This window comes from Schistocerca americana, chromosome 11, assembly GCF_021461395.2.
Source record: "Schistocerca americana isolate TAMUIC-IGC-003095 chromosome 11, iqSchAmer2.1, whole genome shotgun sequence".
In the NCBI taxonomy this organism is placed as follows: Eukaryota; Metazoa; Arthropoda; class Insecta; order Orthoptera; family Acrididae; genus Schistocerca; species Schistocerca americana.
Genome location: NC_060129.1, coordinates 83791377 through 83817019, shown reverse-complemented (window position 1 = coordinate 83817019; position 25643 = coordinate 83791377). Strand labels below are relative to the sequence as shown.

Genomic DNA, 25643 nt, shown 5'->3' with positions numbered 1-25643 from the left:
TCAACTAACTGATGTCACAGTCTGGAATGACTTTCTAGAAACATGATATAGAGGTGGCGGGCATAGCTTGCTGGCAACTTCTCACATATTCCGACATGACAACACCCAATATTTTGTAGGGTAGTGGCATAACGGCCCCCTCCCCCCCCCCCTCCCCCAGTGGATAAAATTAAATTTTATGTGGGGTACAAACAACTGTGTCCAACTGTGTTTCGCTCACAATACTAAATTATTTCTAAAAGATCATGTTTATCATTACTATTTCACAACAATGTAATAGTTATTACATAAGTTAACATTAATTAATTTTTATTTTTAAATTATAGAAGTAATGAATGACATAATGTGGTGCATGCTACAGCTTGTCAAACGAATATATGAACTTCATCTTCCATACATAATCCTCCTGCTGCACGCAATAGTTTTCACTTTGTACCATGATGGAGAAATCGAGACATATAGATCACATATATTTAAATATCTCATAAAAATTTGTAGCAAATGACCAGATATTTCGTCATCACTCACTTCATAATAATAAATGAAAAAATATTAAACTTCAACTCAACACTTACTATGCAGTGGCTACTATTGTAGTGTAAGATGTGTACAGTACTTTATTTTTATTATTATTTGTGGCACCTAGTCAGACTCAAAGCGTCGGCAAGTTAAAATCGTTCGGTTTCTGACACTGCAGAAGTAAGGAGTCCAGCAATCAAGTGATACAGAACAGTAAGTAGAGTGCACGAATTTTCACTTGACTGAATTTAAGTAAAGGTGCAGGGTGAGGGTGACACAAGTGTCAATAGAGAGAGAAGTGCTGTAGAGGAAACAAGTTTTGTAACAACTGCATAACTTCACTGCAGACAGTTAGCTAACTTCCATTTTTGAGTAGTCTTAGACACAATGAGAATGGCTACATCATTACAAATAAGAAGTACCAATTGTATAATTGACACATTAGTCTGAGGTTTAATAAAACGTCTACAAAAGCTAAGTATCATTTACCTTTCATCACCTTCAAAATAAAAATTTTCAAAGGAAATATTCTTCTTAGTGGAGTTTAGTTAATTGCTAAAGACGATGACTTAGTGTGTGTGTTTGGGCGGGAAGGGGGGTGGGGTGGGGGAGGTGGAGCTCTAGCTAGTGTCTGTTTGCACTCTGGGATAATAGTCTCAGAAAGGTTGGGAGCCATTACTGTAGGGGGATATGTCAGGGCCAGTCATAGAGAATATGCCATATTTTCAACACACATTTTTTACGTCATTTGATAATTGATGACACCCTACCAAATTGTTGCAGATGGTACTGATAACTGACCTTTGTTGGTGTGAGTTCTTCATTACAAGCTGTTATTAGCGCTGAAAATAGTCACAGTTCCAGTTACTACGTTAGACGGTCAGGTTGATCCTTTAATTGACATTCTAAATTACTATTATTTATTGCACTTATTTTCTATCAGCTAGCTCTGAAAATCCGAGAAACAAGAAAGCCCTGGGGAAGACAACATTCTAGCTGAATTTGTCGAATGTGGAAGAATTGGAATTAGAAATCTGTTATATACTCCCTAGCGCAACATATAGAAACAGGGGAATTTGCCCTCAGATTTTGGAAAAAGCATTATACGATATTTGTCCTTAAAGGAGGAATGTCTTAAAATACGAAAATTACCGAAGTCTTAGCTTAGTTGTGAATGCCTTATCAAATAAAGGCTTCCACTGTCTACAAACAGTTGACACACGATTATCAGAAAGTCAGTTTGGATTTGGAAAAAAACGAAGAATCCAAGAAGGAGTAATATCATTAAACTTAATTTGAAATTGTAAATACATAGCTTTGGTAGGTATACAGGAAACGTCTCATGATGTAAAATGGCCAAATAAAGTTTGAGATACAGGAGAGAGTAGGAATAGGCATAGAGAGTGATATGTTATGTGGAAGCTGTATAATAAAAGAGAAGACTTCCATTGGAGTGCACTCAGGTTCTACGCATGTTCACAAATGAGTCCGGCTGGGTGGTGTACTATAAACAATTACCTTTAATCTATTCAACGAACAGGTACTTAGGAAGGGGGAGAAGTGTTACATGTAGTAATACAGGAGAATAGAGCAGGTATGCATGGCATAGCTGTTTTATCTGAAAGTGAATACAATCTAGGCCCATGCTAGTGGCCTCTGTGTGCATGAGAACCAGAATGGTCCCAAAAGTGCACCTCCAGGGTGAATTTGGATAATCCATGAGTGGACATTGCACACCACACAGTCTCCCATTGAGGGTGAAGTGACATCTCGATCGCCAAATACTGACTCTCAGTCCCCCAACCGTGCCAATTTCACTTACTAACGAATCCATACAAATGAAAGTGGCCAACAACAACATGGGGTGTTCGATGGCCATTCTAATTCCCATCGTGTCCTGCGGCTGGGGCATTGGACTGGATGAAGAAGACCCATTGAGTTCCCTCCACGGTCGCCAGATCTAACACCTACGGACTTTTTCTTGTGGGGCTGGAGGAACTTCACACGCTGGAAGAACTTCGCCAGGAGATTACAGCGACATGTGCAGCATTCTCCACTGTAACAGTGACTGACATAGTTGCGACGAGCCGGAAGCTTTGGCCGAACGGTTCTAGGCGCTTCAGTCCGGAATCGCGCTCATGCTACAGTCGCAGGTTCGAATCCTGCCTCCGGCAAGGATATGTGGGATGTCCTTAGGTTAGTTAGGTTTAAGTAGTTTATGAAAGTCCCCTTTGAACAATTTATACAAGACTGTGCTTAACCTGACACACAATATTTTGTTAGCGCAACGCAATCTGACTTTCAAAAATCTCTACAAAAGAATGGCCCTGACTAACATTAAACTATACCTTTCACAAATCACTTACCTCACAAAAATCTTCGCTGCTCAAGCTACTGCAATACAGCGAGCGCCACTACTGCCAGCTAAATAAAAGATTCAAACTACTGAAGGCACTAACTACTGATAGGGATAGTTAGCAAATGAAAGATATTAATAGAGAACAAACAATGTATTTACCTTAATATCATCACAAGCCATAATATATATATCAGTTCATGACAAATTACAAATCTCCGCCATCTCTCTCCCCACATCCACCACTGCTGGCGGCTCACCTCCAACTGCGCAACGCTACGCGCTGTTCACAGCCAGCTGCCTAACACTACAATGGCAGACAACAATGCAAACTAGCCACAGACTGCACACAGCACAGCCAGTGATTTTCATATTGAGCGCTACGTAACGTTGCCAATAAGAAAACATAAACAGCCTACTTACATAGAGAAAACATAAACAGCCTACTTACATAGCCCCCATGCTCCCCACAAAAATTTTTACAAAATTTTTTTGGGCAGTCGCCAATAATGATTTGATAAAATTTTTCATAATTATGACCAACAGAAACGTGTGCAGTGAAATGTAACTAACAAGTTAATAATATCATGAACTGGTGACAATTACAATTTTATAACATAAGAATACAATAACAAAGGTACAAAATACATCATTAAAAACATAACAATACAGATAACATTTGTAGTACAGGCTTTACAAAAGAATAGAAATAGACATATACATCAGTGTTACAGGAATTATGACATGAGTACATACATAGAAGATCAGAATAACTTGCGAAACATCAACTTCACACATGAGCATTTAAACAGAATGAATAATGTCTAATATCTTTACAAAGTAAATAACATATTATTAATGCCAATTATATTTGAGGTTAACAGTATTCCTCATCATAGTGAATGTAGCTTAATATTAAAAGAAGAAAAAATTCTACGAAACTACACAGAGACACGAAGAAAACAAATACACAAGGGTACACAAACTCATAGTGGGATAACACCAATAGGAAAGGACAGGGTTCGTTTTCAGTGTAACATTTGGTACTGCAGTCCAACCCAAAACTTCATATATCTTTCCTCTTATTTCATCCTTTGTTTCCACCAAAAAAAATTCTAACTAAGCATGCTTTCTGTGTTTATATGTTCACACGTTTCTTACCTCATTTTTATTTTCCATTATCTTACCTCATCATTTATTTCCAAGAAAATCCTACCTAAACCTGTTTTCTCAATGCATTTCTTCCAATTCATCGCAACTCATTCTCTTAGAGGCTACCCCCTCTTAAGCTAACTTAAATCTACTGAGCTCAGATGCTAAACTAAGGGACGAGGCAATGCAGCAGCACAAAATAAGTAACACAAACAGCAATGACCAAAAAATTGGAAAATTGCAAAGCAAGCTACAGTAAATCTAAATTAACAGATAAAATGCAAAATTACAACTAATATGAGCCAATGAGCAGCAACAAAAAAAAAATCAGTTGTAAAACTGGCTTAACAGAGTAATGTAATGTGAAATTTAGTAGCACTATGCCTGGCAAACAGCAACAGCAGATGCAATAACGTATATCTAAACATGACATAGCTGAAGCAGAAAAAATATTACAGTAAAAACAACAATGCATATAAGGGAAATGTATAATCACATCTTAATGTCTAAGTAATTAAAGTGGTGCACCACAAGAAGTTATTCTACAAAAAGAAATTACCAAGTACTTGAAAAGAAAATTATGAATGCAGTTCCTGTGAAGGTAAAAGTCGCTTTGTGCTCCCTCATTTTTTTGAAAAAAATTATTATATACTCGATCTGTAGACAGAAAATATTTATATTAGTACATCTATAAAATTTTATTTTAACCAATGCTGCAGTGCAGCTAGAAACTAGATATCAAATGAAATAAGCAACTATGTACAAAGCAAAGCGTAAGAACATCGTTCAATAGTCATGTGGCATTTCATAAGTAGTAAAAAAATCTCTCATCATAGTCAGGTGTGTAGACATACTATTTCTTGTCATTTCATTAGGCATTTCAGTAAATATCAGAAAGTACGATATGTTTCCAAGTAATTAGCGTGTCGGATTTGCGATGCTTTCTCTAAAGGAATGACAATGACCAGGATAATGGCCTCCCTTTTTTTTCCTTCCTGTGCTCTGAAAGGCACGCACCAATGGCCCTCTCTCCAGGCGTCCGACACAGCTGGGTGCCCACGACGCATTACGTGCAGGTGGTCACTTAACTTTCTTACGGAAATATTTACGACAGCAGTTTCTGCTACCGTGGCAGTCTCATATAAAAATATTTCACAGGTCAAGAATTAGCGTTGCAAATCTGTAGAAACAAAATCCTATAAATATAAGTGTCCAAAAAAAATATTCGTCAGCATTGTGATACAGTCACACATTTCATAACTCTTAAAGTACGTTTCTTGGTTTCCAACATCCTTTTCATAAATCAGAGTCCCTAAACACTACTCATTATTCCTTACCTCATTATACATATACGTATCCATCGACACTCGTCAATATTTCGTCATTATAAATATGAAGCATAATCAAATAACTCATATAGCCTCAGCCTATTAATCATAAACATACCTCAGCAGCATAATACACATCGTCGTCGTAAAAATAACATCATAAAACTTCAGTCAACTCTCAAAATCGTCGTAACTTCCTCCAATAATTAAAAACATTCTCTGCTCATGTCAAAAGTGTCATCTGCCTCAAACGTACTTTAAAATCATGCTCCCTTACGAAATACGTCATTCAAAGCTCTCATAGTATCACAATGATTCCGAAAAATATGAGCGTTTCTCAATGTACAGACAAAATACAGTTTCATAAGTGTGAAGTTACCCAACTGTGTATTGCGTAAACATGTGTCACTGATGTAGTAAAAAGAATGTTTGTTTCTCTGTCAAATAATCAGATAGCTGTGTAATTCTGTGTTAGAGAAATATGGTACCGATGTGTAAAGTTGTATAAGCAAATACCATATCAGCTAGGGTTCCTTGTGGTTGCCACACACATGGTACACAAAGTAAGCGTGAACCCCCCTGAGGATTAATGTAATTATACCCTCAGGTGTTACAGATTACAGCAATGGAATGAAATGTATCACGGAAAACTTTCTTTGTAATTCAAAAATCTTTAAAAATAAATGTTTTAAGTATAAAATTGATCACTCAAATACGTGCACTGTAGCGCTAAACTGTGCGTCTTGTAACATAATCTCTGTGGAAGTGTCGTAGTTATCGTCCTCCGAAAGCTAAGTTCTGCAGAAGTCAATGTACTTACCTCATGATAAACAAAAGTGAAATGCTTTGCGTATAGATATCATAGTTATTATGGTTATTGGCGTGATGAAGAAAGTACTGTACAGTAACGTATTGTTGTGCCACAAAAAAGGCTGTCTCATTGTTACTATACCACAAAAGTTACTACTAAAACCTGTTTTACTTTCCAGAAGAATTCAGAAAAACTGTGCAGATATAAAACAGATACACCGCAAAAGCAACATTGTAAATTGTCACTCATTAGTAGCGTCGTGATAAAATCGTGTAGCTGTCACATAAACTAACCACTGTGCCATCTGGTATCTCACTGAAAGTACTTTAAATCCAGAATATATTTTCAAGTAAACCAAAATGTTGCATTAAAATCTCATTAGCAGTACTGGTAAATGTTCTAAGTATGTAAGCCTTATAGTCGTTCCATAATCGTGCAACAAACAAGCAAGAATGTACACACACAATAACACTGTGACGTCTGTTCACTATAACAATGCATTCGTCATTTCTGTTTAAATAAGTTATCTTGGTTCTTGATTGGATATTTAACATCAAACATTGTTGTATGTTAACAGATTCTAAGTCTGACAAAGCATATTAGTAATGTGAAGCGAAAAATTTTATGACAAAGACTAAGTTAAAAAGCAGATTATCTTTCAATAAACGGTTTTACATGTGAAATGTGGTGTAAACCTTTACTCTTCCTAGTACGCAGACTTTCAACTGCAAAGCAATTGTCATGTTTTACACGTCGGTAAGGAATGCTAAATCTTTTCTCAAGGTTCGCGTCTTTGTTATTTTTCTTTGAGCCAGCCGGCGCACGCGGCTGCCTGCGGTGCGAGTCATTGTCTGTCTCTTTGTTGGCGCGCGTCTTTATTGGGATTAGGAGACCTATCTTCTACAAATTCACTCTGACGAGAAGGCCCTGCTCTGTTTGAAGCTCGCCAGTTCTGATGGAATTCAGGTCTGTCGTTTTGTCGGTAGTTTACACAATTTCTTTCGTGTCGGTCACGTGGTGGAGAATTTCTCCCTGAATCGTAACTGTGCGTCGAACTGTTGCGCCTGAATTTATTCTGCCTCCCTTGATAATAATTATTCTGGTTCCCATATTGTCTGTTTCTAAGGTAATCTCTGTCATATTCATTACTACGGAAATGCGATCTTTCTCTGTAACTATTACCTTGCCAGTGGTTGTCATACGGGTGGTGTCTGTTTGGGTCACGATTTGCGTTGTAAGAATAGCCTTGTCGTGTCCAGTTATTGCTTCTGTCGTCACGGAATTGTGACGGATGTGACCTGTAATTGTTGTGTCCTTGTTTTCGCGTTCCGCGATTGTCAGTGTCACTTTCCAGTTCTTGTAACAGTCCCTGAAAAGCTTCAATGTCGTCTTTGCAACGTCCTGCTAAAATAATATGTCGTAAATGTTCAGGCAATTTGAGTAAGCAAATGCGGATGAGTTCTGAGGGGCTGTATGGGTTTGAAAGATACTGATTCTTGTGCAACATGTCTTCAAAATATTTGGCAAGACTGGAAAATTCAGATTGTTCAAAGTGTTTCATCATCATGATGCTATGTTTTACACGGTCTTGTGTGGCTTGAGACCAATATGCTGAGAGGAAGGCATGGTAAAATTCTCCTTCACTGTAGCAATCGTGAATGACCGATCGCATTCTTACAGCTGGTTCATTCTCTAAATAGCCACACATGAATTCTAATCTGTGTTCTAACGACCAGTTGGGAGGAAAACAATGCGAGAATTGATGGAGCCATGCTTGTGGATGAATGTCGTTGCCAGAATTCTTAAATGTTTTGAATTTACGTGTAGTAATGAACAGCTTATAGTCAAAATCATCATGTCGGCGAGTCGCATATCGGTCATTGTTAGGTCGTGTCGGCCGTTCCATCTCAAAATTCGGTGCACATTCCCAATTTCTTTCATTACTTCCGAAATGCCCTGTGTTATTATTTTGCAGCTTTTCCGTGTTTCTAAGTCCCTCTTCCCGTGTTGGAGCGCGAGTGTCCTCTGAAATACGTAATTCTTGTATTACCTGTGTCAGCTGATCTTGTACTTCCCGGATTTCTCTTTGGTGTTGTGTATTAATTTGATTCTGATTTTGTTTGAATTTTCTTATTTGTTCATACTCTTCTGTGTCAGTGAAGGCTACGGGTCTTGTGTCATTCAGATCATCATCTACCTTTGTAGATAAGTTAGTGAATTGATCCGAAAGTTCGGCTACTTTCTCCGATAGTGTACTTATTTCCTCAGCGTGTTTTTCTGAACCAAGTTTCAGAGTATCTACTTTGTCCTTTAAGTTTTCCTGAGCTTTTGCAAGTTGCGTAACCGAATCGGTAGATGCAACTGAGTCAAATTTAGCCCACAAGGTCTCATGATTTTCATGAACAATGGTTTGCAGCTCTTTTATGGCTGCTTCGTGATTCTGTAATGCATTTTCATGCCGCGAAAAAATAGGTTGAAAATGCTCACAAATTTGTGTTTTTACGTCATTACAGACTTTTTGACATTTCGATTCAATGTTATGTAACTCAGTAGTTAAATCTTCACGTGTTTGTTCAAGAGTTTGTTCCAATGAGTCTGACTTTTGAAGCTGTTGCTGTGTTTGTCTCTGATTTTGTTCCATTGTGTCTAACTTTTTAAGATTTTGTTCCACTGTATCTAACTTTTTAAGATTTTGTCCCATTTGTTTCTGATTTTGTTCAAGTGTTGTGTCTAACTTTTGTAGCTTTTGTCCCATTTGTTGCATTAACTGTAATAACAATGCACTGGTGTCTGAAACATGTTCCTCAGTGCTTTTCGGCAGTGAATTTGCACCGGCAACATTCACATTTTGACAAGCGGAAAATGTGTCTTGACTCATTTGAGAAAACGGCGAGAACCCAAAACCTGAGTCTACAGTATTCGCAAAATTGTGTCCTGTCATTCCCGATTCCTGAGGCAAGCTGTTGCCGACCGATCGATCGATAATGCGTCGCTCTTCACTAATTGTTTCACTGTCCACGCCATTGTTTGCCGCCTGCTCCATTTCCCTATGAACAGTTACCAAATTACTACTTTGAACATCAGTTAATTCATTACTCGGTGGCGCTAACACACTGCTTTCATTTTCACTGTCATTTCTCAGTTTACTTTGGAGCCTAGTATTACGTTTTTCACACGCCATTATTGTCACAGTATTTCACACGACAACACAGAAAAACACATTTGAAGATCAAAAATAAGAGAACACATTAACATAGCACTGAAAATAATATCTAGTTAATTGCAAGCGCAGCTGCGAAATACTTGGTGCAAATCTACATGCATGCCACAACTGTTTTACTGTACAACAATGAAAAACTACAACTACAAAGGAAATTCTCTCTATGATTACGCGCTACCAATAAACAATAGCTACACCAATTACACAAACTACAAGAAAAAATCTGAAGATTCCAGTGAGGTATCCTGGCAGGGTCGCCATATGAAAGTCCCCTTTGAACAATTTATACAAGACTGTGCTTAACCTGACACACAATATTTTGTTAGCGCAACGCAATCTGACTTTCAAAAATCTCTACAAAAGAATGGCCCTGACTAACATTAAACTATACCCATCACAAATCACTTACCTCACAAAAATCTTCGCTGCTCAAGCTACTGCAATACAGCGAGCGCCACTACTGCCAGCTAAATAAAAGATTCAAACTACTGAAGGCACTAACTACTGATAGGGATAGTTAGCAAATGAAAGATATTAATAGAGAACAAACAATGTATTTACCTTAATATCATCACAAGCCATAATATATATATCAGTTCATGACAAATTACAAATCTCCGCCATCTCTCTCCCCACATCCACCACTGCTGGCGGCTCACCTCCAACTGCGCAACGCTACGCGCTGTTCACAGCCAGCTGCCTAACACTACAATGGCAGACAACAATGCAAACTAGCCACAGACTGCACACAGCACAGCCAGTGATTTTCATATTGAGCGCTACGTAACGTTGCCAATAAGAAAACATAAACAGCCTACTTACATAGAGAAAACATAAACAGCCTACTTACGAGTTCTAAGTCTAAGGGAGTAATGCCATCAGATGTTAAGTACCATAGTGCTTAGAGACTTTTAACGACCGCTCGTCATTCTGCTATGTGTATAGCCGCCGACTCTAAACATTTTAACACTTAAAGTAACCGTATGCTAAGCTGAAAGTTGTACAACATATGTGATGAATTATTAATTGTAAAATAAACACATAAGTAATAGTTTTCGTTCCTTATGGTGTGCATACATTTTTCTTGCTGACTGTATATAAAGAAGAATAAAAACAATGTTAATTAGTTACAAAGTTTGGCGTGTTACAATTTATTCAAAATGTAAACGTCACTACATAAATTCGGATTAAGGTTATGACATCTTCGATGTGTCTGCCGTCATTGGCGATGAGGTGGCGCAGATGAATAGCGAAATTCTGCGTGATCCGCTGAAGTGTCGGAAAATCGATGCTGGCGATGACCTCCTGAATGGCTGTTTTCAGGTCAGCAATAGTCTCTGGGCTATTGCTTTACACCTTGACCTTAAAATAGCCCCACCGAAAGAAGTCGATGTATTCAGATCCAGAGAACCTGGAGGCCAATCGAGGCCAATGCCCGTGCCTCCTGGGTACACCAGAGCCAGAATGCGGTCCCCAGAATTCTCCTCCAGTACATCAAACAATTCCCTGCTTCGAAGGGGTCGAGCAATATGAATCACATCTTATCGAAATGAGGGTAATTTTGGATAATCGTGATGATATCATCTTCCAAAACCTTTATGTACCGTTCGGTAGTCATCAAAAGAATATTGCACTGATTATTCCGTGACTGGAGACTGCACACCACACAGTCACCCGTTGAGGGTGAAGAGACTTCTCGATCACCGAATGCGCAGTCTCAGTCCACCAAATGCGCCAATTTCACTTATTGACGAACCCATCCAAATAAATGTGGGCTTAGGGGCGAAACGAAACCATATTCACATCAAAGTCCTGTTCGTCAATTCTGGAGACAAGAGTGTAGGCGAAACAAAACTGCTGTTCCATGGCCCTCGGGCTTAATGGCTGAGTAGTTTGAATTTTGTATGGGAAAAGATGCAGGCCTTCAACAACTATACGTCGCAGTGCCTCCCAGTTTATTCCCAGCTGTTGTGCAGCTCGTCTGATAGATTTCCTGGGGCTGGTTTGAAACACAGCGCTTGTCGTCTTGATGTTTTCAGGCGTTTCCATCCGTTTCGGTCCACCGACATTGCGAACACTGTCAGCACGAAAGCTACCCGTTCTCTCAAACTTGCGAATCATATTCTTGATTATTAGCACACGCGGACCGGTTGTCTTCATCTTGATCTCGGTGGCACCACTTCCTTTGAGCCGCATTTGGGCTGTTATTGCTCGTGTATTAGGCCTTCACAAGTGGTATATGTTCAGGTACGCTGTACCGTGACGTTTTCTCGTGCACATAGCCGACAACAACAAGGCGCACGTGCATACGCAAACTAATTCCCATCATCCCCCGCAGCCAACGGTGCAATTTGAACGTCATAAAGCAAACCGTTCAGAAGCTATGACGATTTCATTTCATCTAGGTCAATAATTGTCACCCTCAAACTTCCTGGCAGACTAAAACTGTGTGCCGGATCGAGACTCGAACTCAGGACCTTTGCCTTTTGCGGGCAACTGCTCTGTCGACTGGGCTACCCAACCACGACTCACGTCCCGTCCTCTGGGCTTCAGTTCTGCCAGTACCTCGTCTCCTGCCTTCCAAACTTCGCTAGCACTACTGCCAGGAAGTTTCATATCAGCGTACACTCCGCTGCAGAGTGAAAATTTCAGTCTGCAAACATTCCTCCAGGCTGTGCCTAAGCTATGTCACCGCAATATCCTTTCTTTTTTGGAGTGCTAGCCTTGCAAGATTCGCAGAAGAGCTTATGTGAAGTTTGGAAGGTAGGAGACGAGGTACTGGTAGAACTGAAGCCCAGAGGAGGGGACGTGAGTCCTGCTTGGGTGGCTCAGATAGTTGAGCACTTGCCCGCAAAAGGCAAAGGTCTTTAGTTCTTGTCTCTGTCCGGCACACCCTTTTGATATGCCAGAAAGTTTCATATCAGCGCACACTCTGCTGCAGTGTGAAAATTTCAGTCTTGAATTGTCACCCTGTATGAATAACTTTCCTTCCTGATTTCTATCGTAAAAATGTTGTTGTGGTTGTTGTTGTTGCTGTGGTCTTCAGTTCTGAGACTGGTTTGATGCTGCTCTATCCTATGTAAGCTCCTTCATCTCAAAGTACCTACGGCTATCTACTTAATGTATGCATATCTTGGTCTCCCTCCACGCTGCTCTCCAATACTGAACTGGTGATACCTTGATGCCTCAAAAAAAGGCAGACGAACAGATCCCTTCTTCTAATCAATTTTTGCCACAAATTTCTCTTCTCCCCAATTCTATTCAGTACCTCCAGATTAGTTACGTGGTATACCCATTTAATCTTCAGCATCCTTCTGTAGCACCACATTTCGAAAAATTCTATTCTCTTCTTGTATAAACTATTTATCGTACATGTTTCACATCCATACACAGCTACACGCCATAAAAATTCTTTCAGAAACGACTTCCTGACATTTAAAACTACACTCGACGTTAACAAATTTCTCTTCTTTTGAAACGCTTTCCTTGTCATTGCCAGTCTACATTTTACACCCTCTCTACTTCCACCATCATCAGTTAATTTGCTCCCCAAATAGCAAAAGTCATCTACTACTTTAAGTGCCTCGTTTGCTAATCTAATCCCCTCAGCCTCACCTGATTTAATTCGACTACTTCCCATTGTCATCGTTTCGCTTTTGTTTAAGTTCATCTTTTATCCTCCTTTGAAGACAGTGTCCGTTCCATTCGACTGCTCTTCCAGGTCCTATGCTCTCTCTGAGGGAATTCCAATGTCATTGGCAAACCTCAAAGCTTTTATTTCTTCCTCGGATTTAAATTCCTAGTCTGAACTTTTCTTTTGCTTTTTTTACTGCTTCCTCAGTACATAGACTGAATGACGTTGGGGATGGGCTACAACCATGTCTGACTCCATTCTCAACCACTGTTTTCCTTTCATGCCCCTCGGCTGCTATAACTGCCATCTGGTTTCTGCACAAATTGTAAATAGCCATTCGCTCGCTGTGTTTGACCCTTGTCGCCTTCAGAATTTGAAAGAGAGTATTCCAGTCAACATTGTCAGAATCTTTCTCTAAGTCTACAAATGCTAGAAACGTAGGCTTGCCTTTCCGTAATAAACCAAATAATCGTAAACATACGCCAGTGTATTGCTCTTACGTCTTTCACCTTAGACAAAGACTTTTTTTTTCAGCTTTGGAAGACAAGAGTCAATTATGAATGAAAAACGAGCGCAGTACTGTTATGTCGTCCATCAGTCCCTCCCGATGGGGATCCCACACCGCACAGCAATACTCCAGAATATGACGGACAAGTCTGGTGTAAGCAGTCCCTTTAGTAAAGCTGTTGGAGCTTTTAAGCGTTCTGCCAATGAAATGCAGTCTTTGGTTGGCTCTAAGCAAAAAATTATCTACGTGATCGTTCCAATTTAGGTTATTTGTAATTGTAATCCCCAATTATTTAGTTGGATTTACAGCCTTAATTTTAAGTGTGACTTATCGCGTAATCAAAATTTCTTTGGATTTCTTTTAAGACTCATGTGAATAACTTCACTCTTTTCTTTATTCAGCTTCAATTGCCACTTTTCGCACCATACAGATATCTTATCTAAATCATTTTGCTGTTCGTTATGGTCATCTGATGACTTAACAAGACGGTAAATAACAGCATCATTTACAAACAATCTGAGAGGGCTACTCAGATTGTCTCTTATGTCGTTAATATTGTTCAGGAACAATTTGGAAATTTGTGGTAAGGTCTTATGGGACCAAACTGCTGAGGTCATCCGTCCCTAAGCTTACACGCTATTTAATCTAACATAAACTAACTTACGCTAAGGACGACACATAGACCCATGCCCGATGGAGGACTCGAACCTCCGACGGGGGGAGTCACACGGAGCGTGACAAGACGCCCAAGATCGCGCGGCTACCCCGCTCGGCAACAACAGATGGCCTATAACACTTCCTTGGAGAACGCAGGATATTGCTTCTGTTTTACTCGATGACCTTCCGTCTATTACTATGGACTGTGATCTTACTAAGAGGAAATCACGAAGCCAGTCGCACAACTGAGGCGATTTTCCATATTCATGCAGTTTGGTTAGAAGACGCATGTGAGGAACGGCGTCGAAAGTCATCTGGAAATCTAAAAATTTGGAATCAGTTTGACATCCCCTGTCGATAGCACTCATCACTTGATGAGTATAAAGAGGTAGTTGTGTTTTACAACAACGATGTATTCTGCATCCGTGATGTCTATGTGTCAATAAATCGTTTTCTTCGAGGTAATTCATAATGTTCGAACACAGTGTATGTTCCCCTACTGCAAATCGACGTTATTGATGTGGGTCTGGAATTCGGCGGATTATTCCTACTTCCATTTTTGGGTATTGGTGTGACTTGAGCAATTTTCCAGAATTTAGGTACGGAACTTTCAGTGAGCAGTCAGTTGTATATAATTCCTAAATATGGAGCTACAGCATCAGCATAATCGGAAAGGAACCTGAGTGGGATACAATGTGGACCGGAGGCCTTGCGTTTATTAAGTGATTTAACCTGCTATGCTATACCGTGGATGTCTCTACTTCTATGTTTCTCATCTAGGCAGTCGTTCTTTATCGGACTTCAGAAATATTTACTTCGTCTTCTTTGGTGAATTAGTTTCCGAAAACGTGTTTAATAACTGCTTTAGTGGCACTGTCGTCAATGACTTCACTGTTGTTAATCGTGCAGTGGATGTATTGATTGCGTCTCGCCACTGGCGTGCTTTATGTATGACCTGTCGCTGTTCCTTGATCACTGTCAACTGTCTTCAGTGCCAGTGATTGGCCGCAGACACGCACTGCCGCAGGAGGAACACCTGTTTCTGGAGCTGAGCCGTGCGCCAGGTCTAACATCATGGAAAGGGATAGCTTGGACGAAATATGCACTCGCATCTACCTGTCGCTAAAGGGTTAATAGAGGTGGCGTTTGGACATTTAAGCTGCTGATTCAGAACAGCTTACACCATGGACTTCCCTTTCACATATAGGCAATATTGAAGCAGGTATACAGAATCACTGCATACTCACATACACATCTTTTGTGCATTGGCTGTTGGCTTTTCGTTTCACACACTTGTAACCACAAGGAAATGTTTATATTTTGTGTTCTGTCAAACATTTCGTTGGTTATGTCTCTTTGTACATATATCCACACACAACTTACAGTGCTTACACATTAAATGTTGTTGTCGTTGAGGCTGCTCCCTGCTGAGGACAGATAGCTGTACCTCACCGTGGTCCTCGTATTCCACGCCAAGACAACTTGGTGGCCAAGGAATCAGAGTTGGAAAGATGTTTTGCTCTAAATGCAAGTCCGTCTGGAGACTACACACCCTGTTCCTCGATACTCAAAAACCGTGATGCTTTCACAATTCTTCTCCTACTTTCGTTTCTGCCCCTGTGTGGTGAACAGAGAACAGTCGATTGCTCCAGTGTCTCTCTTTCGTCAGTGAACATTATACTGCTGTGTGCATTTTGTTAATACTCTACGGTTTATCTATAATATCTGGTCTCTTTCCTGAATAACGAAAGATGTCTCTCCTTTATGCATATTACATTTGTTTTTTATCAGATTTTTCTGACACAAAAATTAAAGATTTTTGACACACGAAATAAAGTTTAATAAGATTAACTTAAATTGTATATGCACTTAAGGATTTAGCAACCATATATACATTTTTCAGTTTTTTTATATATCTTGTGTACTTCACCGTCATAATTGTACGTAAAAATGGACTACTCCTGTCACTATAGACTTTCATTTTGCCTCTACGCATCCACCCTTCAATACCTGATCTTCTGCCCATAGAAAAGTACACTTTCAATGGCTTGCTTGTGTCATTTGTACTTGCGAATAATAACCCATCTAAAACGTATGACCACTAACAGCCGTAATTATTAGTCTGCAAATGGCGCAAGTACTGATATAATATTGTTTAGTATACTGTTCTCAGTCACCAGTAGAAATATCTGCAGTTATACACATTACACAATGTATGTCTACATTATGTCTACATGTAGGAAGGTGAATGATCTGCACGTATAACTAATTACACACACTAAGCATTTGAATGTTATATACACTGAAGAACCAAGGAAATTTCGTGTAGGGCCCCGTCAGCATGCAGAAGTGCCGCAACACGACGTGGCATGGACTCGACTACTGTCTGAAGTAGTGCTGGAGGTAACTGACACTATGAATCCTGCAGGGCTGTACATAAATCCGCAGGAGTACGAAGGGGTGCAGATTTCTTCTGAGCAGCACGTTGCAAGAAATCTCACTTATGCTCAATAATGTTCATGTCTGGGGAGTGTGGTGACCAGTGGAAGTGTTTAAACTCAGAAGAGTGTTCCTGGAGCCACTCCGTAGCAATTCTGGACGCGTGGGGTGTTGTATTGTCCTTCTGGAATTGCCCAAGTCCGTTGGAATGTACAATGGACACGAATGGATGCAGGTGATCAGACAGGAAGCTTATGTACGTGTCACCTGTCAAGAGTCGTGTCCAAATGTATCAGGGCAGTAGAGAACCAAGGCTGCTGTGGCCACACTTTCCATTATGCCAGATGTATCGAAGATGGCAGCCATGTCGTCATCCAAGATGGTGGCCTGTAGACTTGGCAACAGTGCATGACATCATCCAAGATGGCGGATTTTGGCGGGAAGTTAGAATTTTGGCAGGAAGATAGGTCAATTTGGCTACCTCCACTAACCTAACCCTCCAGAAAAAAAAATTGGCACGAAATTCAAATACCAGCAGGATAATGCGTCACACCAGGAAAAATGGTGGGAAAAAGGAATTTCTCTTTATTATTTAACCACTTTCTAGCATGTGTGTTCGCCACGAGCTCTAGAGCACAACTGGTATAGATGATATCGTTGCCACCTGAGAGCGCCATGATGACGTTATCCAAGATGGCGGATTTTGGCGGGAAGAAGTTCAATTGGGCTACCTCCACTAACCCAACCACCCCTCCCCCAGGAAATGGCGGGAAGTTCAAATTCCAACATGATAATTCGTCACATCTATTAAAATTGTGGGAAAAATGTACTTGTCTTTATTATTTAACCAGTTTCAAACAAGTGCGTGCGCCACTGAGTCTGGACTCCAACTGACTTAGTTCATATCGTCGCCAGCAGAGATCGACACCGTGACATCATCCAAGATGGGGGCCGTGATGTCAATCAAGATGGCAGGACCCAGAGTACCCACCATATGGTGTAGGATTGTACATTTGGCCTACCTCCACTAACCTAACCCCCTCCTCAATGGAGATTCAAACACCCCCCGATTAAAATTCCTTATTGGATTTTGTGTAATTTACCGAAGCTGCCAAACAGTTAATTTTTACGATTATATGACCGTGTGCTTAACGGAAGTAAGGCTACTGCTTTTTCTGTTGGTTTCGGGGGTATTTCAAACGAGTGCAGCTCTTCTGAGATTGAATAGTGGAAATGATAGAAAGTTTGTCTATTATTAAGGACCACAAAGGCTGTGATGTACAAACTGATATATATATATCGTACTAACACACAAATGCTGAGGCAGTTGCTACATTCGCCTTACACGTCTAATCACAGTTATATCTTTTTATTGGTTGTTGATTTTCAGTACTTCGTCACACGCAATGCTGATGGTTAACATTCACAACGATCCTCACTGCAATCCATGGTTGTAGCTGGCCGACGCGGTTGACGCGAAACACGTAATTCGGCACTTGTCACTTTCTGTTTCATATCACTCGCGAATCGGTATTAGTGAGGGTCAACCCCACGACGATCACGGAGACGTGCTCACTCGTCATACTCCGGTGAATTTTACTTGACCACCATTCTTGTCTGTCTTTCCAGCACCACTTCTCACTCGATATTCTCCAGTACTACTCCGCACTCGACACTAGTCTCACTGCCTACTGCAGTGCTTGACAATCGACTCCTGTCTACTATCAACCTGGGTGTCGGATAGTAGCATCAATGTTCGTGGGATCACGGATCCCTTGCATCCCCGCCCTAAAAACCTTCTTTGTAGCCACAGGGGAAAAGAATAATAGGAAAAATTATCACATAGCATTTAAATGAAAATGAGGAACATTTAAGTTCTGGTTCAAACACTGAATATTACATCGTATCACAAATAATACCCTATTGACTTTGGTAGCAAACTGCCCCTACAGAAACATTATACAACATCAATATATCTTAATTAACATAGCATGGTAAATATTTTTCGAAAACTGTCTTACATTCAATTACCAAAAATCTTCATTTTCAAAGGTTTGTCTGGGCCATTAACTACATATTTGTTACTGGTTAATCTCTTATAACTAACTACAGCAAAGACAAGAAAACAAACAGGTTGAATGCCAGCTACCCTTTTGGTATGCCGTCCTTTTTAGCAGGGTTCCTGCCGTCCATACTACTATCACTCTAACTTATAACTCACTTGGGCAACACACATCAAACTTAGAGAAGAAATTCACAACTTATTCATTTGAGTCTTTAACATAAGCAAAATTGAATATCAAAAGAAAATATAACATTTACACCTTGACTTATGCAATTATTTTACAATTCCTCATACCTCTACAGATTCAATAATATTAAATGCTCCATTATACCACTAAATATGTCTTACACAACTATTTGCATCGCCATAACTAAGGTGGTCACCCAATGAAAAATTTTAAATTACTGATCATTTCATTTTGCCAGACATCACTGCCATATGTGAATTGTTATCACTAAAGCTTACATGAGAGGTACAATATTTCCGGTTATATTGACAATAATTCAAATCTGCTATATGGATATTTATTATTCATTACACAGTGCCAGACTTCTGCTTCTAAAGCTTGACCTAAGCACAACCATAATTGACTCTGATAGCTAATTGGATACATGAATTAATCATTACTCATGAGTTACACTTTCTGTTTTATCAGCACACTTTAGATCAACATGTATACCTACAAGTAACTTGCAAACTGATGTTGTCATGTGCTAAATGACGTACTTCAATACTTCAAACATCTCATACTCAATACACTTCATTATACATAACTCCCTCAACTTAATAGCAACATCAACTACAAATAAATATATGTCTTCAACCTACATCAATCCTCCATATACTTCAATACTTCAAACATCTCATACTCAATACACTTCATTACACATAACTCCCTCAAATTCACAGCAATTTCAACTGCAAATAAATATATATCTTCAACCTACATCAATCCTCTATATTCGCTGCAATAACTGCATAAAAATACTACTCCATAGTCTCTCTGTACATAATATTTCACATCATTTATTCAACAACTATTTCCTCATGTATTTGTTTCTTTATATGTTCATCTACTTACAAGCTGATACATTACTTCAATTCTCTTACAATTGTTTGACCTTTTCATGCCGCATAAAACAACTCTGTAAGATTACACAAACTCTTGTTTGACCAATTAGCTTCCCAGCACATTTTATAAACATTAGCTCTCTGATCTAGTTCTCATTTTATTACTTCTGGAACTAATAATTTTGCAACGTACTGACACTAAGCTGATTTTTGACTTATTGATTCTTTGACATCTCATACTCTACATGAACAGTAACTACTTATCCTTATTTTAAGTCAACTATAAATCTGCTATGTGGTTTCTGACTTAATTACTTGGATGACCACTACCAATCCTAACTATTGTACACTAACTTTCTTAACCTAAGGATAGAGAAAGATGGTAGAGAAGTGAAACTTGAAATGAGAAATAAAGTCTCACTCAGCTGGGAGTGTACCAGTCACCACTTGGTATATCAGAAAAGGAGTTGCTGGCTCCCTACACCTTAACTACTTGTCCATATATGAGTGAACTATAAATTTGCTATATGGTTCCTGACTGTATTATTTGGATGACCACTACCTATTCTAAGTACTATACTTTAACTTTCTCAATCTAGGGATAGAGAAAGATGGTAGAGGAGTGAAACTTGAAATGAGAAATGAAGTCTCACCTGGCTGGGAGTGTACCAATCGCCACTTGGTATACCAGCAAAAGAGTTGCTGGTTCCCTACAACTAACTTTCTTCAATTCGTACCTCATGATCCCTTCGTCTATCTTCTCCCCTCTCATAATTCCTGTCATTATCATCATAATCTCTCCCATGATTGTGGTAAAACTGTCGACCATTGCCATGGTTCATATGTCCATTACCTCCACCTCTACTTCTGTAATTCGGTGGGCCATTAAGTTGATTTTGACGGTAATTATTTGCACCTTGGTTCTGATCACATATCTGATTGTTTTCCTGTGAACGAATAGTTTCTAATTGCTCCAATACTTCCATTAAAGTATCTTTATCTTTAATCAGGCTTCCAGATAAGTTTTCTTGCATCCTACGACTTAACCTCCTTTTAATTGCTGATATCATTATGTCGTCATTCAATGGCTGCTCCAATGTTTCATTCAACTCCCATAGATGCTCAGCAAATTCTCTCAAGATACCTCTCCAAATATTAAGGGACTTGTGATGCAGTAAATCATCAAGTGTCGCACATTGGTGACTTTTGGGTCAGTATTCTTCAAAAATTCTTCCTCAAATTGACTGTAGCTGGTAACGTCTTCTTTCTTCCTTACTCCCCCGGTGAAAGCTTCACCTTCCATTCTGCCTATTGCGAACTGAATTTTATCTGAATCTCGTAAATGTGCTGGGAAAACTCCTCGTAACCACTTAGTAAATATCATTGGATGTAATGCCCCTTTGGGTTTGTATTTTTGCCCCATGTTGGTCTGGGTATACCTATTATCAGCATTTACTAATGTAACGAACTTGCTCTCTCCTACTGTTACGGTGGCACTATTTATCTTCCTATCAATCTCTTTGGTTTTAGTTTCTAGCTGTTGGACTCCCTCCTACAGCTGTTTGATCTCATTTGTGACTACATGCTCCACAGCCTCGTCCAATTTCACTTGCCAAACTCCCAATTTACCAATATTCACTTGGCACTGCTGTTGAATTTGCATCACATCTTCAATCCGTTGGTTATGATATGCTTCCATTTCTCGCATTCTTCCTTCCAATTCAGTTTTGACATCCTTCTCATCTCCCTCAGCTTTTCCGATTATCTCTACTCTCATATCGTTCATCCCTTCTTGGAGTTTATCTATCTTCACCTGTAGCTTGTCATCTCTCTCCTGAAGAGTTATTCTCATCTGTTCCTGGAGTTTCTGCAGTCCTTTGCTTAAGTTTTCTTGGTTTTCTTGGGACATTTCTGCTATACTTTTCTTGCTTTCTTTGTACTCTTTCTTAATTTCTTCATTTCGTTTGGACATTTCTTCTATACATTTGTTGGTTTCTTCACTTCCTTTGGACATCCCTTCTATTCGTTTGTTGATTTCTTGGAGCATCTCTCCCATATACTTGTCGATTTCTTGGAGCACCTTAAGTATTACTGACTGCGATTCTCCATCCTCATGACTCAGTTCCTTTCTAATTGTTTTTACTGTTGTCTCAGGGTAACTGGTTGAAAGACCCAATGGGCTGTCCATTGACATTCCACTACTACCAATTTCTGACTCATCCTTGTCCTCCTGCCCTATCTCCATTCTTCTAAGTACCTCCTCCACAACCGTTTCTTTCAATTCAGGATCCATTCTAACTATTCACTATGCACAGACAAGAAAGAGAAATAAAATAAAATTAAAATAACCTCCAAGTAACCCAAACAGTTACTAATTAGCTAATAACGAAATAATCCTTCACTGTATTAGGTTAATGCAGACCTCTCCATTGAACACCATAAATTACAGAAGCCTATCCACATCAAACAGCAATGACTGCATTTTTACACAAAATCTCGAAGTAACATACACACAACTTATAAGACATATAAATATGTAGTTTACAATAAATAATGCAAATGAGGCACCATTCTGCGCTGTACAGGATGAACACAAGCGCATATTAGCATACCAGGCTTCAGAGAAAATCTGCAAAAAAATGTTAAAAAATATTGTTCTTATAATTTCTGCAATTGTCAAATTTATTTTGAAGTCCCTTCCGCGCTCTGAAGATAGTGCAATATTAATTAGTCTCGCGCCAGCAACTCGTCCTCACTCACCCCTCGACGCTTGTCGAAGTCGCGATGTCTTCACGTTTGAAGTCGCGCTACTAGTCGTGTTGGCGTTGGCTCCTCCGGAGCGGCGGCTGTCAGGCGAAGCGTCGTTGTAGCTGGTGTGGTTCCATGTGCAAAGCGAAGCTCGCGGCGTATCGCGCTGACGCAGTCTCGTAATTCGGTGGTTGGCGACGGGATGGAGCTGTTGTCACGTATTTTGTTCATCGGCGGGTAGGTGGCGCAGGCGTCGTGTACTTCCGGGGTACGCCACTAGATGTCGAACTCCGCGTCGTCGTTGTTTCTACTTCAGCCACTTGGATCTGCTGTAGTCACTGGTCAGTGTGGTACATCTCCGCTGTCTAAATCCTTGATGTCGCGGCGTGTTGAACCTCTTCACTGCTTCAGATGCTTTCGTTAGCCGCTCACACTCTGGGTGACGTCATCCAACAATTACGCCAGAGACAACACTCGCGAATGCAGTAACAGTTTATCAGTCCACATCAAATTGAGGGATTTACCCCATTCAAAAAACAATTTCGGATACAAAGTCACTTGAAAACATGTTCCTGATACTCTTGTAAAGGAATTTTGGCTGGTTCACTCGCTATTATGCACAAACGCGCCTTTTCTTAGAGAACGAATTTTATAGTAATTCACGCTGTTTTTCGTGTCCATACTTCAGTACATTATTTATTAACACTTCTCTTGTCATTTCAACTCGTAAAAACAAACTGTTTACTGTTTCTCAGTCACTTTTGCACTGTATTGTCTAAATAATGTGTTTCGTTCCCGTGATTTCTAATTTCACCATAAATACGTTACATTACACTGTTTCTAGTTGGAACACTATAATTTTTGTCACGGTAACGACAATACCGAATTATTCTTGCACTAAAATCGTCCGATAATTGCAAATGTCTTTCCACTGAAACAAAAAATGGTGCTTAATAAATCATTGATCGGATCCGAAGATTGCAACTGTCCTTCTTACGGGAGCCAAAATGAAACACCCCCGATTAAAATGCCTTATTGTATTTTGTGTAATTTACCGAAGCCGCCAAACAGTTAATTATTACGATTATATGACCGTGTGCTTAATGGAAGAAAGGCTATCGGTTTTCTGTTGGTTTTGGGGGTATTTCAACCGAGTGCGGCTGTTCTGAGATTGAGTAGTGGAAATGATAGAAAGTTTGTCTATTATTAAGGACCACAAAGGTTGTGATGTACAAACTGATATATATATTTCCTACTAACACACAAATGCTGAGGCAGTTGCTACCTTCGCCTTACACGTCTAATCACAGTTATATCTTTTTATTGGTTGTTGATTTTCAGTACTTCGTCACACCCAATGCTGATGGTTAACATTCACAACAATCCTCACTGCAATCCATGGTTGTTGCTGGCCGACGCGGTTGACGCGAAACACGTAATTCGGCACTTGTCACTTTCTGTTCCATATCACTCGCAAATCGGTATTAGTGAGGGTCAACCCCACGACAATCAGGGGGACGTGCTCACTCGTCATACTCCGGTGAATTTTACTGGGCCACCATTCTTGTCCGTCTTTCCAGCACCACTTCTCACTCGATATTCTCCAGTACTACTCCGCACTCGACACTAGTCTCACTGCCTACTGCAACGCTTGACAATCGACTCCTGTCTACTATCAACCTGGGCGTCGGATACTAGCATCAATGTTCGTGGGATCACGGATCCCTTACAAGATATCACAGTGACTGAACAGTCGACAGTAGTTTTGTTGCTGAATGTGATGTTTGGCGACTATCGAAAGGAGTTGCTGCAGTTCCAGATGACGCAGCTGCAAGTGTACGACTTTATTCCGATCATACGTTTTTCAAAATAAATGAAATGGCAACGTTCTAATTTTACCTCCTGGGGCATGTAGGATATACTATCAATAACAACGTATGCATGGTTGTGTCATAGCCTATACGTTGTTCTGGAACCAATCCCAGAACATTCGTTTCAACAAATGTGCTCATTAGTCAACGTCATATTATTGTGAACAAAACCGTTGTTTGAGGCTCGATTCGCGGCAGCCATTCCCAATAGTTTGTTAGGGACTGATAAGCATATGTCGTCCGTCGAAACCAGTACCTCATTATAGAGGTTTGGCGTGAATCGAATGTTCGGATTTTGATTATTGGAATGCATGGATGTTAACCCTTAAATGGAAGCGATATTTTATCGAACATAACTATAATCGCGGCTCCAAATGGACCCTTAAATAAAAATTCAACATAATCCCCATAAAAGATATAATTCATATGAAAATACATAATGATTGTATTAAAATAAATTATATTTCAAATATAAATAAACTTTTATTGATTAAAAATTTTACATTGTATTATTTGTGTAGCTTTAAGTCCTATGTTTCATGTTTTGTGAGATTTTTGGTATGTTACTTTGGAATGCTGTATGATTACCGAAAAGGCTTACATCAAAAAACCTAGATACACTATGGGGTTTCTCATAACTTCCCCTTAACATAAATAACGATCTACATGCCATCAGTCAGAAACAAAAATAATGAAAACGAAACATGGAACTGTCCAAATGTTATCTATATCAGTACATGAACGAAGAATGACACTTGGTACCCAACACTTCTTTTCCTGCATGCCATTTACAGACGAATTTAAAACATGTGTCACGTTTTTGTGATTGTTTGCTGTCAGTTTTATGGCCACATAAATAATATTTTCCTCTTTTTTGTGGTCCACATAGATAAAAGCATTGAATAAACAATGTGTTTTAGCGTCGCAAAGGCACTTAATCTTGATGCCATATTTAGCAGACTTCGAGTTCATGTAAACCCTGAAAAAACAGTTCCCTCTAAAAGAGCAAAGCAGTTCATCAACTGTCAAATATTCTGAGCAGCAATTTTTTTTTTTTTTTGACAGTTAAGAATGAAATTTCTAAACATTTCGGAGTGAGAGTAGCGCTTTCATTAGTTCTTCTTTCTTCCCTAGAATTCATATATTGAAATCTCAAAGCAGATAACAGGAACATAAATCGCTTCACTGACATCGTTATTCTGAATATATCTCGGCTTCTTCCAGCAGTTGCCCATAAACTCTGTATGTCTTCATGGCCAGATTT

General features: G+C 39.6%; 1 protein-coding gene across 1 annotated transcript in view; it reads right to left on the bottom strand.

Moving 5' to 3' along the window:
* The window catches only part of LOC124553262 (60 kDa lysophospholipase-like), a 120721-nt gene that overhangs the window by 30485 nt on the left and 64593 nt on the right, over positions 1–25643 (bottom strand). The gene's annotated exons all lie outside the window — the stretch shown is intronic.